Source organism: Triticum dicoccoides, chromosome 3B (genome assembly GCF_002162155.2).
Source record: "Triticum dicoccoides isolate Atlit2015 ecotype Zavitan chromosome 3B, WEW_v2.0, whole genome shotgun sequence".
Taxonomy (NCBI): Eukaryota; Viridiplantae; Streptophyta; class Magnoliopsida; order Poales; family Poaceae; genus Triticum; species Triticum dicoccoides.
This window is the reverse complement of record NC_041385.1, coordinates 486898606-486909267: the sequence shown is the minus strand read 5'-3', so window position 1 is coordinate 486909267 and position 10662 is coordinate 486898606.

The following is a 10662-nucleotide window of genomic DNA, read 5'->3' as shown; positions in this document are numbered from 1 at the left end:
CATAAAAAGGATCAGATTCAACCAAAGTAATTATCTCAGGATCGACATAGAATTCATAATCCTTATTAGTAACAAAGATAGGTGAAGTAGCAAAAGCAGGGTCATATTTCATTCTAGCATTCACAGTTTTCTGTTTTAGTTTAGCTAATAACTTCTTAAGATTAGATCTATCATTGCAAGCAAGAAAATCTCTAGCAGTTTCTTCGTCCATAACATAACCCTCTGGAACAACAGGTAATTCATATTTAGGGGGAGAACCTTCATCATCACTCTCTTCAATAAATTCATTTTCAATAATTTCATTCTCTCTAACCCTAGCAAGTTGTTCATCAAGATATTCACCTAATGGCACAGTAGTATAAAGCATAGAAGTAGTTTCATCATAAGTATCATGCATAGTAGAAGTGGCATCATCAATAACATGCGACATGTCAGAATTAATAGCAGAAGCTGGTTTAGGTGTCGCAAGCTTACTCATAACAGAAGGAGAATCTAGTGCAGAGCTAGATGGCAGTTCCTTACCTCCCCTCATAGTTGAGGGATAAATCTTATTTCTTTCGTCTTTCAAGTTCCTCATAGTGACCAGCTGATATAAATCCCAAGTGACTCAAAGAATAGAGCTATGCTCCCCGGTAACGGCGCCAGAAAATAGTCTTGATAACCCACAAGTATAGGGGATCGCAACCATTTTTGAGGGTAGAGTATTCAACCCAAATTTATTGATTCGAGACAACGGGAGCCAAAGAATATTCTTAAGTATTAGCAGTTGAGTTGTCAATTCAACCACAACTGGATAAATTAATATCTGCAACAAAGTATTTAGTAGCAAAGTAGTATGGAAGTAACGGTAACAGTGGAAAAAGTAACAGTAGAAGATTTGTAGTAATTGTAACAGTAGCAACGGTAAAGTAAATAAGCAAAGCACAATATGTGAAAATCTCGTAAGCATTGGATCAGTGATGGATAATTATGTCGGATGTGATTCCTGATGTGATACTTATAACATAGGGTGACATAGAACTAGCTCCAATTCATCAATGTAATGTAGGCATGTATTCTGAATATTGTCATACGTGCTTATGGAAAAGAACTTGCATGACATCTTTTGTCGTACCCTCCCGTGGCAACGGGGTCCTAATGGAAACTAAGGGATATTGAGGCCTCATTTTAATAGAGTACCGGACCAAAGCATTAACACATAGTGAATACATGAACTCCTCAAACTACGGTCATCACCGAGAAGTATCCCAATTATTGTCACTTCGGGGTTGTCGGATCATAACACATAATAGGTGACTATAGACTTGCAAGATAGGATCAAGAACTCACATATATTCATGAAAACATAATAGGTTCAGAGTTGAAATCATGGCACTCGGGCCCTAGTGACAAGCATTAAGCATAGCAAAGTAATAGCAACATCAATCTCAGAACATAGTGGATACTAGGGATCAAACCCTAACAAAACTAACTTGATTACATGGTAAATCTCATCCAACTCATCATCATCCAGCAAGCCTACGATGGAATTACTCGCGCACAACGGTGAGAATCATGAAATTGGTGATGGAGGATGGTTGATGATGACGACGTCGACGAATCCCCCTCTCCGGATCCCCGAACGGACTCCAGATCAGCCCTCCCGAGAGAGATTAGGGCTTGGCAACGGGTTCGTATTGTAAAATGTGATGAAACTTTCTCTCTGATTTTTTTTCTTTGCTAAAGCAAATATGTGGAGTTGGAGTTGAGGTCGGTGGACGTCCAGGGGGCCCACGAGGCAGCGGATGCGCCCTAGGGGAGGGGCGTGCCCCCCACCCTTGTGGACAGGGTGTGGGCCCCCTGACGTTGATTCTTTCGCCAATATTTTTTATTAATTCTGAAAAGTTGCTCCGTGGATTTTCAGGTCATTTCGAGAACTTTTATTTCTTCACAAAAATAACACCATGGCAGTTTTGCTGAAAACAGCGTCAGTCCGGGTTAGTTCCATTCAAATCATGCAAGTTAGAGTCCAAAACAAGGGCAAAAGTGTTTGGAAAAGTAGATACAACGGAGACGTATCACTGTTCTAGGACAAAGAGTTGATAAGAAACTAAATGTTATTCAATATGCTAGTAAAACTCTAGACAGTGCCCAGAGAAATTATGCTACTACTGAAAAAGAATTCTTAGCAGTTCTATTTGCTTGTGATAAGTTTAGACCTTACATTGTTGATTTGAAAGTAACTATTCACACTGATCATGCTGCTATTAAATATCTTATGGAAAAGAAAGATGCTAAACCTAGACTTATTAGATGGGTTCTCCTACTACAAGAATTTGATTTGCATATTATTGATAGAAAGAGAGCTGAGAACCCCGTTGTAGACAACTTGTCTAGGTTAGAGAATGTTCTTGATGACCCTCTGCCTATTGATGATAGCTCTCCTGATGAAAAATTAGCTGTCATAAATGCTTCTCGTACTGCTCCATGGTATGCTGATTATGCTAATTACATTGTTGCTAAATTTATACCACCTAGTTTCACATACCAGCAAAAGAAAAAGTTCTTCTATGATTTAAGACATTACTTCTGGGATGACCCACACCTTTATAAAGAAGGAGTAGATGGTGTTATCAGATGTTGTGTACCTGAGCATGAACAGGAAGAGATCCTACGCAAGTGTCACTCCGAGGCATATGGAGGACACCACGCTGGAGATAGAACTGCGCATATGGTATTGCAATTCAGTTTTTATTGGCCTACTCTCTTAAAAGATGCTCGTAAGTTTGTCTTGTCTTGTGATGAATGTCAAAGAATTGGTAATATTAGTAGACGTCAAGAAATGCCTATGAATTATTCTCTTGTTATTGAACCATTTGATATTTGGGGCTTCGATTATATGGGACCGTTTCCTTCCTCTAATGGACATACACATATTTTAGTTGTTGTTGATTACGTTACTAAGTGGCTAGAAGCTATTCCAACTATTAGTGCTGATCATAACACCTCTATTAAGATGCTTAAAGAAGTTATATTTCCAAGGTTTGGAGGCCCTAGGTATTTAATGACTGACGGTGGTTCACATTTTATTCATGGTGCTTTTCGTAAAATGCTTGCTAAGTATGATGTTAATCATAGAATTGCATCCCCATATCACCCACAGTCTAGTGGCCAGGTAGAAAAAAGTAACAAAGAGCTCAAATTAATTTTGCAAAAGACTGTTAATAGATCTAGAAAGAATTGGTCCAAGAAGCTTGATGATGCATTATGGACTTATAGAGCTGCATATAAAAATCCTATGGGTATCTCTCCATACAAAATGGTTTATGGAAAGGCATGTCACTTACCTCTCGAACTAGAACATAAGGCATATTGGGCCATTAAAGAGCTCAATTATGATTTCAAACTTGCCGGTGAGAATAGGTTATTTGACATTAGCTCACTTGATGAATGGAGAACCCAGGCTTACGAGAATGCCAAACTGTTTAAGGAAAAAGTCAAAAGATGGCATGACAAAAGGATACAAAAGCGTGAGTTTAATGTAGGTGATTCTGTGTTTCTATACAACTCTCGTTTAAGATTTTTTTGCAGGAAAACTTCTCTCTAAATGGTAAGGCCCTTACGTTATCGAGGAGGTCTAAAGTTCCGGTGCCATAAAAATCAACAACTTCGAAGGCACAAATCCGAAGGTGGTGAACAGTTAAAGAATCAAACATTATATCTCAGGTAATCCTATAATTGTTAAAACTAATGTTATTGAAACTGTAACCCCGGAGGAATACATAAGAGACACTTTCCAGAACGTTTCAGACTCCAAAAACGAATAGGTATGTGGTATGGTAAGTAAACCGACTCCAAAACAGTTCTAATAGCAATTTTACTCTGTTTTTGAATATTTAAGAAAATAGGAAAATTAGAAGTAGTCCGGGAAGGACACGAGGCGTCCACGAGGGTGGAGGGTGCGCCCTACCCCCCTGGGCGCGCCCCCCTGCCTCGTGGGCACCTCGTTTGCTCTCCGGACTCCGTTTTCTTGCACGATACTTCTTTTGGTCGGTAAAAATTCATTATATAATCTCCTGGAGGTTTTGATCACCGTATCACGCAAAGATCATTTGTCTTTGTTTCGAGCTGTTTTTCTGACAAATCTATATCACCATGACGTCTTCAAGCGCCCCCAAGGACAAGTTTTTCGAGAAGGTCATCAACCCCTACCTCGCGGAGGTGGTGCATCACCATCAAGCCATTGAGATGCATGATGGGGGGGGGTCTGCACATCCGCGATGTTGAGGGACCAAGGAGGACCGAAAGCGTGGAGACAAGGCTCGAAGCAATGGACCAACAAGTTTTCAGGTGCCAATGGATGGTGGAACACGGACTTAACGCTAACCACTTGATGATTGCGGAGTTCACCAACAACCACAAGCTAGATGCCAAGAACATTGGGGAGGCCATCTTCAAGCTTCATGAGAAAATCGAGCACCTCCTAGCCCAGATCTATGACCTGCAAAACCAAAACTATGAGTATGAATATAGATTCAAGAGGATGAGTTTGGCTGTAGATTTGAGGATCCCGGAGACTCAATCATCCTTCTATGATGGTGAGCCTATGCCCTGGAAGACCGACGACAAGCCTACATCATCAACAACTCCACCTTCTTCACCAGCAAAAGAGACATAATCACATGGGTATGGGCACTCCCCTTGGCAACTGCCAAGCTTGGGGGAGGTGCCCCGCTATCGTATCACCATCACACTCTTATCTTCACCGTTTTCTTAGTTCGATCCTTTTGGTAATATCTTGATCTAGTACAATAAAGTTTTGGTATGATTTAGTTTTGAAGTTTTGACTTAGGTTCCCTCTATGTAATCGAGTTCGTGAGCTATATATAATAAAGATTAGTTTTGAGTCAAGGGCTTTGCTATCTTGCTATGATCTTGAGGGAATAAAAATAAAAGAAAGAATAAAAAGAAATTAAGAGATCATATTGATCTTATGGATAGTAATGACTTCACATATAAAGAGTATGATGATTAAAAGTTGTTGAGAGTTGGCAAACATAGTTTTGGTCATCGTTGCAATTAATAGGAAGTAATAAAGAAAGAGAGGTTTTCACATATAAATATACTATCTTGGACATCTTTTATGATTGTGAGCCCTCATTAAAATATGACATGCTAAAGAGTTGATGTTGGACAAGGAAGACAACGTAATGGGTTAAGTTTTCTTATATCCAAAATAAAGTATATTGTCATGGATCATCCAACATGTTGAGCTTGCCTTTCCCCCTCATGCTAGCCAAATTCCTTGCACCAAGTAGAGATACTACTTGTGCCTCCAAATATCCTTAAACCCAGTTTTGCCATGAGACTCCACCATATCTACCTATGGATTGAGTAAGATCCTTTAAGTAAGTTGTCGTGTTCCAAGCAATAAAAATTGCTCTCTAAATATGTATGACTTATTAGTGTGGAGAAAATAAGCTTTATATGATCTTGTGATATGGAAGCAACAAAAGCGACGGACTGCATAATAAAGGTTCATATCACAAGTGGCAATATAAAGTGACATTCTTTTGCATTAAGATTTCGTGCATCCAACCAGAAAAGCACATGACAACCTCTACTTCCCTTTGTGAAGGGCCTATCTTTTATTTTTATCTTCTACCTTATACAAGAGTCAAGGTGATCTTCACCTTTCCTTTTTACATTTTATCCTTTGGCAAGCACCTCATGCTGGAAATATCCTGATATATATATCCAGTTGGATGTAAGTTAGCATGAACTATTATTGTTGACATTACCCTTGAGGCAAAAGGTTGGGAGGCAACATTATAAGCCCCTATCTTTCTCTCTGCCCGATTAAAACTCCATACCCATAAGTACTTCGTTAGTGCTGGTAATTGTGAAAGACTAAGTGATAGTTGACTATGTGGACTTGCTGAAAAGCTCTTATGTTGACTCTTTTCGATGTTATGATAATTTGTAATTGCTTCAATGACTGAGATTATAGTTTGTTGGTTCTAAATGAAGTTTCTGATTAATACTTGACATTTTGAATAGCTTGTTACTTTAGCATAATAAATCATATGACAAATATTTATATGTTGTTGTTACAAGAATGATCATGATGCCCTCATGTCTGTATTTTATTTTATCGACACCTCTATCTCTAAACATGTGGACATATTTTTCGATATCGGCTTCCGCTTGAGGACAAGCGAGGTCTAAGCTTGGGGGAGTTGATACGTCCATTTTGCATCATGCTTTTATATCGATAGTTATTGCATTATGGGCTGTTATTACACGTTATGTCACGATACTTATGCTTATTCTCTCTTATTTTACAAGGTTTGCATGAAGAGGGAGAATGACGGCAGCTGGGATTCTGGGCTGGAAAAGGAGCAAATATTAGAGACCTATCCTGCACAACTCCAAAAGTCCTGAAACTCCACGAAAGTCATTTTTGGAATTAATAATAAATATTGAGCGGAAGAAATACCTGAGGGGGCCACCCACCATCCACGAGGGTGGGGGGCGCGCTCTACCCCCTGGGCGCGCCCCTGCCTCGTGAGCACCCTGACAGCCCTCCGGTGTCCATCTTCTGCTATATAAAGGCTTTTACACTGGAAAAAATCATAAGCAAGCTTACGGGATGAAACTCCGCCGCCACGAGGCGGAACCTTGGTGGAACAAATGTAGGGCTCCGGCGGAGCTGTTCTGCCGGGGAAACTTCCCTCCGGGAGGGGGAAATCATCACCATCGTCATCACCACCGATCCTCTCATCGGGAGGGGGTCAATCTTAATCAACATCTTCACCAGCACCATCTCCTCCCAAACCCTAGTTCATCTCTTGTATCCAATCTTTGTAACAAAACATCACATTGGTACCTGTGGGTTGCTTGTAGTGTTGATTACTCCTTGTAGTTGATGCTAGTTGGTTTATTTGGTGGAAGATTATATGTTCAGATCCTTAATGCATATTAATACCCCTCTAGTTATGAACATGAATATGCTTTGTGAGTAGTTACATTTGTTCCTGAGGACATGGGTGAAGTCTTTCTATTAGTAGTCATGTGAATTTGGTATTCGTTCGGTATTTTGATGAGATATATGTCGTCTCTCCTCTAGTGCTGTTATGTGAACGTCGACTACATGACACTTCACCATTGTTTGGGCCTAGAGGAAGGCATTGGGAAGTAATAAGTAGATGATGGGTTGCTAGAGTGACGGAAGCTTAAACCCTAGTTTATGTGTTGCTTCGTAAGGGGCTGATTTGGATCAACATGTTTCATGCTATGGTTAGGTTTACCTTAATACTTCTTTTGTAGTTGAGGACGCTTGCAATAGGGGTTAATCATAAGTGGGATGCTCGTCCAAGAAAGGGCAATACCCAAGCACCGGTCCACCCACATATCAAATTATAAAAGTAACAAACGTGAATCGTATGAGCGTGATGAAAACTAGCTTGACGATAATTCCCATGTGTCCTCGGGAGCGCTTTTCTCTATATAAGAACTTGTCCAGGCTTGTCCTTTGCTACAAAAAGGATTGGGCCACCTTGCTGCACTTTATTTACTTTTATTGCTTGTTACCCTTTACAAATTACCTTATCACGAAACTATCTGTTACCGATAATTTCAGGGCTTGCAAAGAATACCTTACTGAAAATCGCTTGTCATATCCTTCTGCTCCTCATTGGGTTCAACACTCTTACTTATCGAAAGGACTACGATAGATCCCCTACACTAGTGGGTCATCACACACCACATTGGATTTGGGTATTACACCACAACGGTGGCCCGAACCAGTATAAATCTCTGTGTCTTTGTGTCTCTGTGAGCTCCATGCGCTAGGCTAGGGAGGATCGCGAGTAGGCAGGCTGGGCAGGTTGAGATCTCCGCATGCACCACAGAGTTCGAAGCTCTCAAGGGTTGTCGGATCCCGAAATCCGACAGGTGTTGAGTCTGTCATTAAAGATGAGCCATACAAAGACTTTAATTTTCATAGTACATTTGGATTTCCACAACCATGTGAAGACAGGGTGTGCTTGGACGTCCCGAAAGAAGAACTTATAATAGTCTGTGGATTTGAAGAAGATTTGCCCCAAACATGGTGCCAAACATCCAAAGTTGCTGTCGTGGGTTGAAAGTGCGTGGTGGAAACCTGGAGGTCACGGATCTCTGCATGCGGCTGAGGTGTCAGGGGGAGGTGAATGGCTTGCCCGATCAACGTGATGCGCACGAAATCTTTAACAAAAATATCCTCAAGGGTGGTGAGGGAGAACGCACGGGGGTGGGTGTCCATGAGGGTATCATGCGACCACAGATATTTTTAGAATAATGCAGTGGTGCCGCAGACTATGTTGACCCTCGAGACGCCCCTAAACATGGGCGTGAGCTTTAGAATATCTCTCCACCAGAAGGAGCCGACCCGATCAGAAGCATGAGCGATTTTGTCATTGTTGTTGGTGAGTGTTACCCAAGGCACATCCATCTTGTTGTAAAATTTATGAAGAAATTTCAATAGCAGGGCTTCATTTTGAATATGCAAGTTTAAAACTCTGAGCCCACCTTTGCTTTTGGGCCTACAAACCATGTCCCAAGCAGCAAGCGAATTACATTTTTCACCTTGATCTGTTTTCTTAATCCAAAGGCATAGTCATCTGATTTTGTCCAGCATCTGAATGAGTTTGGGAGGAAATTTCAGAGTGCACATTGCGTAGATTAGCAATGAGGTAATTGTAGAGTTTAGCAAGGTCAACTTTCCTGTGTAGGACATCAGGGAGAGTATGGAGGATAGATTGCGTTCCACAGAGCTAACCAGGGGCATGAGATCTTGAATTGTAGGGTGGGAGGTGCAGAGAGGGAGCCCAAGGTAGGTGAAAGGAAACATACCAACTGAGAACTCAAAGATGGCCACCGAACTAGCCTTAAGATCTTCATCCAGGTTGATAGGAATAAGCGTGGACTTCTGGAAGTTTATCTTGAGGCCAATTGACTCAGCATAGCCCACAAGAATTCCTTTGATGGCTGCAGCTTGTCGTGTGCATGCAGGCATGAGGAGGAGTGTGTCATCCGCGTATTTGATGATAGGATAGTCCATGTCACATGACCTGGGGAAAGGCAACAGGATCAAACCACTTCGATAGGCCTTATTTATGGCAGACTGCAGTAGGTCGGCCGCAAGCACGAAGATCAACGGGCAGAGGGGATCCCTTGTCGGACACCCCGACGGCAGTGGAATTGTCGGCCAGGTACCCCATTTAATAGAATTGAAGATTGTCATGAGGAGAAAATGCATCTGATCCAAGAGAGCCATTTATCATTAAAACCCATGTGCTTCATAACGTTAATCATTGACTCATGTTCAATAGTACCGAATGCTTTGGCAAAGTCTAACTTGAGGAGAACAATTTGTCTTTTAGAGGCCTGGCATTAGTGAATGTATTGGAAAGACGAGGCGAGGCAGTCTTGGATTGATCTCCCTTTAATGAATCCATATTGGTTTCTATGGATAATCTTGAGGATGACACGTTGCCACCTATTGGCAAGGAGCTTGGTGATGAGTTTAAGTCAGCAGTTGAGCAATGTAATCGGGCTGTAGTCATTAACAGTCGCAGGAGATATACTTTTTGGGATGAGGGTGATGAGCCATCATTGATGCTTTGCAAGTTAAGTGTGCCTTCATGGAATTAATCACAAAGAGTGTAGAAGTCCTTTTTTATGATGGGCCAACAAGCTTTGAGGAAGAGCGCACTAAACCCACCAGGACCAGGGGCTTGATCAGCAGGCATCTCCAAAATAACCTTGTAAATTTCCTCAGTGGTGAACAGAGAGGTGAGATAATGGATGTTCTCAGTAGGGCGGATCAAGCTGGGTAGGTCAAATCTCATGTTGGTGGGAGTGGAAGTACCCAGTCGCTCAGTACATGCCTAGAAAAGGAGGGCCTCTTTGCCCGTGTGATCATCAACAAAAAAGCCCATCAGTTGTAACATCCCAAATTTTCAATTTGGAATGTTATACATAGATCATCGATGCATATCATATTTTATTGCATTTCCGCTCCGCAATCCTCGAAATCCTAAGCAACTCAAGGACCCTCGGAGAGAGTTGGGGATTTCCCGATTTTCATATTTGATTCCTATCAAATAGTGAAACGAGGATTTTCGATTTCAATTATTTTTCTCTCCGAAAAGTATTTCTTATTAAAATATATGAGAGGAGATAATATGACTTCTCCAAAACAATTGAAATATTGGAGCGAAAATGTTAAAATCATTTGTTTGATTTTATTTGAGTTTATTTGGATTTTATTTGCATTAGAAAAATTGCACGTTTTTAAAATTGAATTTTAGGGCCAAGAAAATGTTCATCTCATTCTAAATATTTTATTTAGACGGCGAAAATTTGTTTTGGCATTTTTAGGTTTTTATTTTATTTTCTAGGATTTTATTTTCTGTCGGCAAAATTATTTAAGAAAAAATCTTCCCCGCGCCCGACTGGGCCAAAGGCCAAATCGAGCTAGGCCAACGCCGCCTCCCCCGCGTGCGCGCCGTCGCTGCCGCCGACTCGGACAAGAGTCCGAGCCGGACTCCTCGCCGCCGCCGCCGCCTTGCCCCCTCCTCCAACCCGCCTCCCTCCTTTGAAATACCACCCCGGGCCCCCCCTGGAGCCCCAAGTCGC